Source organism: Halichoerus grypus, chromosome X (assembly GCF_964656455.1).
Source record: "Halichoerus grypus chromosome X, mHalGry1.hap1.1, whole genome shotgun sequence".
Taxonomy (NCBI): Eukaryota; Metazoa; Chordata; class Mammalia; order Carnivora; family Phocidae; genus Halichoerus; species Halichoerus grypus.
The window spans coordinates 1,790,319-1,799,632 of NC_135727.1; the positions used below are offsets into that span (position 1 = coordinate 1,790,319).

General features: G+C 48.4%; 1 long non-coding RNA gene across 1 annotated transcript; it reads left to right on the forward strand.

Annotated features, from left to right (window-relative positions):
- The first annotated feature begins 805 nt into the window (after window positions 1-805).
- Window positions 806-2,791, forward strand: LOC144380505 (uncharacterized). Its single transcript, XR_013444688.1, has 2 exons — window positions 806-1,052; window positions 1,291-2,791. It is a non-coding gene; the product is annotated as an uncharacterized LOC144380505 (long non-coding RNA).
- The last annotated feature ends 6,523 nt before the right edge of the window (window positions 2,792-9,314 follow it).

Here is a 9,314-nt window from a genome sequence, read left to right on the forward strand (position 1 = left end):
GACTCACTGCAATGAGGAAGAGCACCGCCTCAACAGAGGAAACTAGCAGAAACACACAGAGCCTTGAGAGTCCAAGGTTATGACATCATCACATTGGATTTGTGGCCACAGCCTAGAGGCATGACTCAGAAAGAGCCAAGACGAGGCTCCACGAAGCGTTGGGTCACAGTCTTACCTTCCGGGAATGAGTATGTTCTGGCGCTAGAAGTGACTTGACTTTGCTCTTACCCAGTTTGACAACGGAATGAGAAAGGATCCCTGTCGCAGTTTCCCGTGGGGACAGGAAGTCTTGAGTGACGTCAGTGCGGTTTAACGCAGGGCTAGGAAAGGATGTCGGTTTCAGATTTCACAACAAAGACCCCTGAGCCCGTGGTGGCTCCCACTCCCCTAGAAGTCAAGCAAAATCAAGCTTCTTGGAAGTGTGAGGTCAAGGGTGGGGTGTTTTTAATTCGGTTTCTCGGGTCTGGTTTAAGGCGGGACGTTCAGCGAGGACATGTGATGGGGATTGCGTGAAGCCGTTTAGGACTGGTGGGTGCTTCAAGGCGCAGGCTTTGGAGGGAGCCTTGAAAGACCCACTGAGCCAGCTAGTGGTCTCTGGTGGGAGCTGTTACCCTGATGAGGGCTAGTTGATTAATTTAATGTTTGGATAAATGGATTTTGAGGAAGTTCCTGAAATAAACAATCAAGTTATTTGCAACTTCCTCTTCCTAGACGAGAATTTCCTGGCATACTAAAGGCATGTGAGTACTGGGAGACCAGAGGCTGGGTGATTATCTATGGTTTCAGTTCTCGGCTGAGTAGCTCACATTCTGAGGTCAAAAGCTGCCGCATCTGGGGGAAGCCACCTCTCCTTGGAGCTTGCTGAGGGGCGTAACTGAGCAGAACTGGCCCTCCCAGTGCCACCAGCTGTCCTCTGCTCAAGTCACCCTGTCTCATCTAGAAGTCGTAGAGCCTCTAGCCACTGTTTGGCACCACCAGGAGATAGTGGGCTTCACAAGCTCCTACCCACAAGCATCTCCTACTGAAGGGCCGCCAGCGGCAAGAACTGTGGGGTAAGCAAGGCTGAGGGGTGAGGCAGGAGTCCTCGTGCAAGGGAGTGCTTGGAATTGGGTACAAGGGTCATGTTTGAAAATGAACACCATTGAGATTAAGAACCAGAAGGAGAATAGCTACAGGAGTCCTGAAAAGCAACGGACTTGGTCTCCAGTATCTTAACGGGGATTTGGTATAACTGAAGGGAGGAGCAATTGATGGTACAAATATAATCATTACATGTGTCTGCTTCCGTAGAGTTGAGACTACTCCCAAGACTGGGGAAAACGGTGAACCCGGTGCTGAAGAGAATCAGACAAGCTGAAGAGAAAGTGGGGCCAGTTCTGCTCAATTACGCCCCTCAGCAAGCTCCAAGGAGAGGTGGCTTCCCTCAGATGCGGCAGCTTTTGACCTCAGAATGTGAGCTACTCAGCCGAGAACTGAAACCATAGATAATCGAGTTCGGCCCAGTGAAAAGACTAGAATCCAGGCTGGCAAGACGATTCTAGCAAATGGAACCGCAGGACACTTTGCTGACTGATAAGGGGCTCTCCCGCTGGGCTCACGGCCACCGTGTGTCTCCTGCCACCAAAGTCAGAGCTAGGGCAGGGGGATGAACCCTCTCCACGGTGGGTGGGGGCAGTCAGAAGAGGAACACTGACCGGCATCTCACTAAACGACACTTGATAGCGGAAAGACCGCAGCTCTCTTGCGTGTTGGTTAGTTTTTCTCTTTGGTGGTGTCGCTACAGGAAATGGGTACAAAACAGGGTCCTCCGCTACATTTTCTAACTCGTTTTTATGTAGAAACCCACTCTTTTGTGGCATGGTGTTAATTCTGTAATCACCCAACTGACTACATTTGCTTATTTCTTAGAATTCTTTTTCAGTTGATTCTCTTGGAATTTTCCGTTGTACAATCATCTTATTTGCAAATAATGAGAACTTTGCTTTGTCCTTTCCAACATATATTCCTTGTATTTCTCTTTTTCAATGTCAAATAATAGCGGTGGTCATGAGGATATCATCTTGTTCTTGGCTAATGAAAATGCTCCCGGGTTTCACCATTAGGCATAGCACTGCCTTTTGGCTTGAGATATGTATTTGTCTTTTTATTTTTTTAAGATTTTATTTATTTGAGAGAGAGAGAGAGAGAGAACATGAGCAAGGGGAAGGGCAGAGGGAGAAGCAGACTTCTTCTGGACCCCAGGATCATGACCCGAAGGCAGACGTTTAACCGACTGAGCCACCCACGCTCCCCGAGATCTATATTCCTGAAAAAAGACATGGCTGGAATGATATTACCCATCCCACTTGCTCTTCTAGAACATTTCCACTATCCCACCAAGAGGTGGAGTCTCCTTGGCCCTGGGTGGGCCTCTCTGTGCCTTGACGAGATGCAGGCTGGCAGAAGGGACACTGGTGACGTCCAAGGCCGGATCCCTCCCACGGGATGCTCTCCCTTGGAAGCAAACGCCACGCTGTGAGGAAGGCCCTGTGTGCAGAGGAACCAGCTGACGTCCAGCACCAACTCCCCATGCCGCAGACGGCGGGATGAGCCCTGCTCACCTTGCAGGTTCACCAGCATAACGAGCGCTCGGCCTTGTTCGAAGCCACTATTTCGGGGGAGTTCATAGTTACCTGGAACATCATCTATTCTGATTCTTAGGTCATGAAGAGAAGTGAATTTCATCAAATATTTTTTTCTTTTACTTTATTATTGTGGTAAAATATGCATATAAAATTTACTATTTCAACCATTTTTAACTGTATAGCTCCATGGCATTGAAGTTCAGATCATTCGTATTGCCGTGTGACCATCCCCACCATCCATCCCCTGAATGTTTCCATCTTCCCAAACTGAAATCTGGCCCGATTAGGCATTTGCTCCCCAGCCCGCCCCCCAGTCCCTGGCACCCACCGTCCTACTTTCTGTCTCTCTGAGTTTGCCTGCTGCAGGCATCTCATAGGATGGAATCATACACTAGGTATCCTTTTATATCTTGGCTTCTTTCACTCAGGATGTTCTCAAGATTCATCAGTGTTGAAACATGTATCAGAATTTTATTCCTTTTTTGAGACTCAGTGCTGAGTGCGGAGCCCGACTCGGGGCTCGATCCCACGACCCTGAGATCATGATCTGAGCCGAAACCAAGAATTGGCCACTTCACTGACTGAGCCACCCAGGCGCCTCCAAAATAAAATCTTCTTTAAAAAAAAAAAAAGAATTTTATTCCCTTTTAAGGTTGAATAACATTCCATTGTATGTCTCTATCACATTTTGTTTATCCATCCATCAGTTAATGGGCACTTGGGTGGCTTCCACCTTTCAGCTGCCGTGAACACTGGTGTAGGAGTGTCTGTTCCAGCCCCTGCCTGCATGCAGTTCCTTTGAGTGGACACCCAGAAGTGAAATTGCTTCAAATACCTTTTTGACATCTACTGATGTCATGTTTTACTGCAATAGTGCCCTTTTTTCATTCTTCAAAGAGTCTTTCTGTAGACGATAAATCATATGGGCATAGTTCAATACAGTGAAGCTACAGATATTATTTCTACTCTCTGGGTGAAAGGAGGAAGTTCGGAGAGGTCAGGTGAGCTGCTCAAGGCCACACGGCGAAGTGGGCAGAATTCAGCCAGTTAAACTAAAAGTGCTATTTCTTCTGCCTGGAGTAGTCCCTCTACTCTCACCCACGACACAATGTCACATTTTCTGACTGTATATTTGTGTGTGTGCGTGCGTGCGTGTGTGTTTATTAAATCCCTCTCCTCTATTAGATCAGGAGCCCCATGGGAGTCCAAACCAGGCCAGTCTCATTCATGACCATCCTGCAAGGTGTATTCATTTCTTAACCTGCTTTTGGATTATATTAACTAATATTTTTATTTTCAAAACGTGGATCAATACTTATCAGTGATAATGATCTGCAGTTTTCTTTGTGGTGTGTGTGTAGGGGGGTGTTATCTTTGTCAACTCTGGAAACCAGTTTCATTCATTCGGTCAGCCTGAACTCTTGGAATGAACCCACAGAGAGTCTGTCTGTGTGCTGCTAATGTTCTCCTGCAAGGAGAAGGTTCTTCTGGTTTCATAAAACCCATTTGGAGGTTTTTCTTTATTTTATTTAATACACTAGTCAATTTCCCTGCTCTCCTAGCTGTCCCACGGTGGGAGTGTGCCTTAAAACTGAAATCGGGCCAGATTTCAGTTTGGGAAGATGGAAACATTCAGGGGACGGATGGTGGGGATGGTCACACGGCAGTACGAATGATCTGAAAGGCCTGACGCTGTTGCAGGGCTGGCTGGCTGATGTCTCTCCCCATTTTCTTCTCTGCTCAGCTGTTCTCTTTCTTCTGGGGTCAACTTTGGCAATGTCAATTTCCCTGCTCTCCTAGCTGTCCCACGGTGGGAGTGTGCCTTAAAACCCTGCTACCCACGGCCCACTGGGGTGCCGAGGGCCCCTCCCACCAAAGCCAGGAAGTCTGGAACAAAGCCAGGAGAGGCCCCGCCCAGAACCTGTGGCTCTCCCATGGCTCAGGGCCACAGACCCAGAAAGCACCTCACCTCCAGTTACTGCTGATGGAGCGTGAGGAGCCCTGCCCTGAGGGCCCCCAGTGCTTCTCCCTGCTGGGCTGTCCTCCCCGCAACCCCTCTTCTCCTTCTCTGCCGCCCTTGCCTCTGGCTCTCCCCACTAGGGCAGACATAGAGGAAGAGATGCTCAACCTCATTAGTCAAGGGGAAATGCAAGAGAAAAGCAGAAGACAGTCTCTCTCTCTCACACACACACACACACACACACTAGAATGATTACACTAAAAGGACTGGTCGTACCAAGTGTCGGTGAGGACAGGGGAAGTGTAAACTGGGACAGCCACTACGGATACTATGGATAACTACTGGGCAGTTTCTGCTTTTTTCTTTTCTTCTCTTTCTTTCCTTTTTTTAAGGAGCTAGAAGTTTATTGAGTATACCCCAAGGGAGCAGAGAGGAGAGGCTATCTGCTGTTGGGCAGTTTCTTATGAACTTGAACTTCACCTACCCTAGCAAGCGATTCCACTTCTAGGTTACACCAAAAAGGAATGACTGCATATGTCCACACAAAGACCTTGTCCGTAGCAGCTGGAAACAGCCCAAATGCTCACCAACAAAATGAACAGATCCACAAACCTGTCCAATATCCACACTGATGCAGGCTGGGTGGGTCTGAGGACCCAGAGGGGCTTCCAGAGGACCAGCCACGAGGGTCCTTGGCTTCATGCAGGAAAGAAATCAACTGCGAGCCAAGAGAAAGTGAGAGTAGAGTTTATCAAAGACCTACGAGAGTGTAGATAGAGACTCAGGAAGGAAAAGGGAATGAGTTTATCTGGGGTTTTTATTGAGGACGACGGTCTGGTGCGTGTCCCCTCAGTAACCCAGGAACAAACATGAGTATGTAGATGTCCTCCGTAAGTCACCTATGCCCTGGAGCCAGGGGTCTTGAGGAGCCAGTGGGCTTGGAAAATGTTCTGGACGACCCTGTCCGGTCACCCCTTAGGTGTTATCTGTTGACTGGAAGACTCCAAAAAATCATTAAATCCTTGACCTTCACAAGGAGGACATAGACTATCTGTTCTAGGAGGCATGTGTAAGGCGGGGGCGTAGCTCCTAGCAAGAACAGAAACAGGAAAAGGAGCGAAAAAAAGCCGTTCTTCATGGGGTCCCTTTAGTTTCCTTGTCTCAATACTATGGAATACCACTCAGTAACAGAAAGGAATGTACGTGCTATTATGGGTATGAATGTCACAGGTCATATGCTTCCATTTATGTGAACTTCCAGAACATGCAAAACCAATCTGTGGTGATAGAGGTCACAATCGTGTGTGTGAAGTTCGAGTCGTGTACTTAAAAGGCTCATAGAAAGAATTTATGTCAGCTTTTCATGCTATAAGATTCACTTGAAGTACCATCACCCACCAGTGTTATTATGTAGTTATTTTTATTAATGTAGTTGTATTTTAAAATTCTCACGATGATTTGTAAAACTTGTATGGTAATTGCGCGTGTGTGTGTTTATTGACTTCTGACCGAATCGCGCTGGGCTCCAAAAATGTGGTCTGACAGCACGTCTTCAGACTTACTTGCTTCTTGCTTTATGGCTTTCGATGCCACTCACAGACGTGGGGGGCCCGGGGGGCCGCCGGCCCATCAGAGCGCCGGGAGTCATGGGCTGGTTCACGTTTCCTGCAACTGCACAGAACTGTTCTTTTTTTTGACCTAAATACCTTCTAGGGAAGCCCATAGAAACCTCCCTCTCTGATGCTAGATTTGTCCAGTTCTCCTTGGAGTTCTGTCAATTTTTGCTTTATGTGTTTTGAAACTGTTTTAACATTATTCCAAAATGTTCTTGTTTTGTCCCAAAGCTCATTCTGTCCGATGGCTCTACCAGCCATCTCGGTTAGCAGGTGCCGAAGTGTATCTTTTTTCTCATTCTTTCACGTGTAATCTTGCGCAGTCATGTTTTAGGTGTGTCCCTAGTAAACAGCATATGCCTGGACATTGTGGTTTTGATACGCTATGACAATCTCTGACCGTGTCCCTGTCTGAAGTCCCCTCAGAGGTGGTATCTGTTGTTTGTGGTGGGTCTGGCTCAGTCCCTTGTGGGAGTCACAGGCTCAGCTCCCCAAACCTGTTGGGGTTGTACAATGTAAGCAACAATCATCTGGGGGAAAAAAGCCCATCCAAATGGCAGCGATGAAGAGTTTCACGTTGGAAAACATTTCTGAACCGCTTGCCGGGCAAGGGCAGGGTTCCCTCTAGTGAAGGCGGTGTTGCAGGCCTCCTGTGTCCACACCGGGCCCCCACCGCATCCTAGTGCACGTGCTATTGCAGTTCTGATGAGAGGCTTTTGAAAATTAAGAATGTGTTTTCAAAGCTTCACACCCACTAGAATGGCCATAAGGAAGCAATAGCAACAAAGGCCGGCCCGTCAGAGTGCCCGTTTATTGACTTCTGACCGAATTGCGCTGGGCTCCGAGAATGCGCTCTGACAGCAGGTCTTCAGACTTACTTACTTTATGGCTACAAAACATCACGGAGTCATGGGCTGTTCCCGCGCACAAGAAACGTATACAGAAATGTTCACGGTAGCATTCTTCGTAAGAGCCAAAAGGTGGAAACGCTGTGCCTGACGAGTGCCTAGGTCATTACTGATGGGCTACAAAATGAATGAACCTTGCAAACATGCTGAGTGAAAGGACCCAGACAAAAAGGCACATATTGAGCGATTCCATTTATACCAGATGTCTATAACAGGTCAATCCACAGAGGCAGAGCGGAGATGAGTGGGTGTCAGGGGCTGGGGGGAAGAGGGAAATGAGGAGTGACTGCTCACGGGTCCAGGGTTTCTTTTCGGATGATGACAATGGTCTGGAATGAGACAGTGGTGAGGGTTGCACAACCCTGTGAATATACTAAAAACCACCGAATTGTACCCTTTAAAAGGGTGAACGGTATGGGATGTGACTTCCCATCTCAATTTAAAACTGTATTTTCAAAATGATGTTTGGATCCCAAGTCAGCCTGTTGAGGCTTCAGTTACAAACAACAAAGTAGCAGCAACAGGTGGGGAGGGCAGTCTAAAGCCCCAGGGCGAACCCCACCTTGACTACTTCGTACCTGCAGGAACTTGAAGGTCATTCAACTTCTCTAAACTCACTTTCCAAGACAGTAAGCCCTTAATTAATAACTGTTAGCTCTTGCCAGTATGATTCATGTTTCCTCATCTCTAAGGCAAAGTATGAAGGGCACCTTACTATGGGCAGATGCTTGCTAGGCTGCTCACAACCACCACCACCACGCCCCCGCCCCCGGAGCAAGAGAGGCAAGTGAGGTACAGAGAACTTACAGAATACCCCCAAACTAGTCAATGGCAAAAATCAACACCGATTTTTTAAAATGTGGTTAGGGGGCGCCTGGGTGAATCCGTCGGTTGAGCATCCAACTTTTGATTTCTGCCCAGGTCATGATCTCAGGGTCCTGAGATCAAGCCCCACGTTGGGGCTCCATGCTGGGCGTGAAGCCTACTTGAGATTCCCTCTCTCCCTTTCCCTCTGTTCCTCCTCCCCCCACCCCACTGCTCTCTCTCTCTCTCTCTCTTAAAAAAATGTGGTTGGGGCGCCTGGGTGGCTCAGTCGTTAAGCGTCTGCCTTCAGCTCAGGTCGTGATCCTGGGGTCCTGGGATCGAGCCCCGCATCAGGCTCCCTGTTCAGCGGGAAGCCTGTTTCTCCCTCTTCTACTCCCCGTGCTTGTGTTCTCTCTCTTGCTATGTCTCTCTCTGTCAAATAAATAAAATAAAATCTTTAAAAAAAAATGTGGTTGAATACAGAGAACATCAAATTTACCGTCTTAACAGTTTGTAAACATACAGCTCTGTGGCATTAAGAACATTCCTATTTTGTGCAGCCAACCCCTCCGTCCTTCCGCAGAACCTTCCCATCGTCCCAAACTGAAACTCTGCCCCCATTAGACACGGACGCCCCCTCCGTCTCCCCCCAGCGCCCCCCCCCCCGGGTCCCACTTCCTGTGTCTCTGGATCTGACTGCTCTGGGCACCTCATAGAGGTCGGACTCCTACAGTGTCTGTCCTTTTGTGTCTGGCTTCCCTCACTCAGCGGAATGTCTTCCAGGTTCACCCGTGTTGTAGCAGGTGCCTGAATGTCCCTCCTTTTTGAAGACTGAAGAACATTCCGTTGTGTGGATAGACCACATTTAGCTTTTCCATTCATCCCTCGATGGGCCCTTGGGGTTGCTTCTACCTTTTATTTTTTTTAATTAATTAAGTTATTTGTCAGAGAGCGAGAGCGCACAAGCAGGGGGAGCAGCAGGGAGAGGGAGAAGCAGGCTCCCTGCTGAGCAGGGAGCCCGATGCGGGGCTCGATCCCCAGGACCCTGGGATCACGACCTGAGCCAAAGGCAGACGCTTAACGACTGAGCCACCCAGGCGCCCCTGTTTCTACCTTTTGGCTATTGGGAACCATGCTGCTACGAACATGGGTGTGCAAATCTCTCTTCAACCCCCTGCTTTCACTTCTTTTGGGGATACACCCAGAAGTGGCACTGCTGGCTCACATAATTTGCTCAGGCAACCTCTATTTTAAGCCAGGAGAGGCAACCAAGAAGGGAATGACATTCTTGTTCACCCCCATTAGATCAGCAGACAGTAAATCCTCTGACAGCACCAAGTGCTGGTGAGGACAGGGAGCAATGGGAACTCTGGTGGGCAGTCATTTCAGCAACCTCTTTGGCGAC